The sequence below is a fragment of the Lepus europaeus genome, chromosome 9 (assembly GCF_033115175.1).
Source record: "Lepus europaeus isolate LE1 chromosome 9, mLepTim1.pri, whole genome shotgun sequence".
NCBI lineage: Eukaryota > Metazoa > Chordata > Mammalia > Lagomorpha > Leporidae > Lepus > Lepus europaeus.
Window position 1 is genome coordinate 63,963,864 of NC_084835.1, and position 2,345 is coordinate 63,966,208.

General features: G+C 41.3%; 1 pseudogene; it reads right to left on the reverse strand.

Moving 5' to 3' along the window:
• Positions 1–836: 836 nt before the first annotated feature.
• On the reverse strand, positions 837–1,552 carry LOC133766557 (acyl-protein thioesterase 1-like; annotated as a pseudogene).
• Between the last annotated feature and the right edge of the window lie 793 nt (positions 1,553–2,345).

Below are 2,345 nucleotides of genomic sequence, written 5' to 3' on the forward strand. Positions count from 1 at the left end.
TTTGGATAAATTCCAAGTAGTGGGATGGCTGGGTTGCATGGTAGGGCTATATTCAGGTTTCTGAGAAATCTCCAAACTGTCTTCCATAGTGGCTTTACCAATTCGCATTCCCACCAACAATGGGTTAGTGTCCCTTTTTCCCCACATCCTCTCCAGCATCTGTTGTTAGTTGATTTCTGTATGTAAGCCATTAGATCTTTTAATCCATGTTGAGTAAATGTTTGTGTAAGGTGTAAGGTAGGGTTCTTGCTTCACACTTTTGCATGTGGAAATCCAGTTTTCCCAGCACCATTTGTTGAATGGACTGTCCTTGCTTCAGGAATTGGTTTTAGATCCTTGATAAAATATAAGTAAAAGCATTATTCCTATTATTAGGAATAATGTAATACCTTCTCCTTCTTATGTATTACAATCATTATATATGAGTGCATATGTAAATACACCAGACAGTGCATGCTGACTAAGCAACTTTGGAATAAATCCACAGACTAAGTCACAGCAGGCAAAAATCTCTTATATCTTAACTGCTCATTCATATCTGCATAAATTTTCCTTAAGCATACTGTTAATTTTCAAATCATGTAATAAAAAATCTGACTGAAGTATTTTATTATTTTGCCAAGTTACAGTTAAGAAAAAGAAGCTAGCTGCTTCACCCATATTAATACCAGTATATTGTAGATCATATTTTGCAAATACAAATATAGAAACTGAAATATCATATATTTTCTATGTGAAGACATTATTTAGTGTCATTGGCGTGTAATTGCAAGACATTTTAACACTGCAAACATTAGAAGTTTCAGGACTGGGCACCAGAAAAAGTTTGTGCTCTACTACAATGATGCTGGTGTACTTCTACACAAGGCCTCTTAATGACGTCAATCAATTGGAGGTAGGAGTTTATCAATGAATTGCTTGACATCCATCATTTCCTGCTGTCATGAACTGTGCATCATGCCTTCATAGGTCTTAAAGGTTACATTGGCTGGATTTACCAATGTTTTTAGTTTTTCCACAGTAAGAGAACCAAACATTACTGGAACTAAAGGGTTACAATCTCCATGGCACTGGAGAATAGAAATATCTCTATTAGCACCACTGATAGGACCCTGCGGAAATGAAGCTCCAAGTGGAAGCCAGTGACGCCTGCCAGTTTCTGCTGTGTGGTAAGAGCAGTATATAAAGATAAAGCTCCTCCCTGTTAAAATCCTCCCAAAATAATTCTGCTAGAAGGAATGCCATTCTTCACCTCTTGATCTATCAAAGCCTTTACATTTTCTGCAGCCTGTTTAATTCCAGGTTCATCCTCCTGTGAATCTGGTGAAAGTCCAATAATAACAAACCAAGAAGGCATAGCCATGTTCATATTTAATGTAACGGGCACATGTGGGCAGATATATTTGATATGTGAACTTCTGATGCCTGCAAATGCTTCTGCTCATCCATGCCCAGTATCTCCCCATCCATGAAGGAGAATGACCATGGCAGTGGCCTTTCGGGCGGCAGGAACGATGGCGGGCAGCAGAGCAGACATGGTATTACCGCACATACAGGGACTCAGCGACAGCTCGTAGGAAGCAGAAGAGAGAAAGAGCCCCCGCCCTCTGCCCAAGGGCGTATGAGTGGTGAGTCCTGGCCTGCCCACCCGGGCACGCGCTCAGGCGTGAAACTCATCTTTTAATGATATTTTTCCACAAAGCTTTTTTAAAAAGTTTGATTTTTTTGAATTTGACAGAGTGAGCGTACTCCCATGTGCTGGTTCAAATGTCTGCATATCTACGTATCCCTGTCACCTGCAATGACAGAGACAGTGCTAGGTCCCAGCAGGGAGCTGGGGAATCAATCCAAATCTCCCATGTGCATAGCAGGAACCTAACCACATAATCCATCACATGCTCCCTCCCATGGTCCGTGTTAGCAGAAAACTGGAGTCAGGAGCCTGAAGCATGTTTTGAGCCCTGGCAATCTGACATGGGACGAGGTATCTTAACCAGCGTCTTAACCACTAAGCCAAACATCTCCATGAAATTTTTGAAATTCTTTATATACACATGGACAACTCTCTTCTCAGAGCTATGCAGAATCATTGCTGGAGGAGGACATCTGAAATCCTGTGCTTTTGGAGAAGTTACACTAGCCACAAAGGAACACAATGATGAGGTCTAATTTTGAATTTCTTTCTGTTTCCCATTTTTAGTTAAATAACCAGCTAGGTCACTGCAAGTCTTTCCTGATTCTTCTCCAGAGCACCTGTTCCTCAGTCTCTTCTGGCTTTTCCCAGTCTGCTGGTTGACCACTCTTGTTTCCAGGTTGCTCTCCTGATGTGGAGGAAGTCAGCTTCG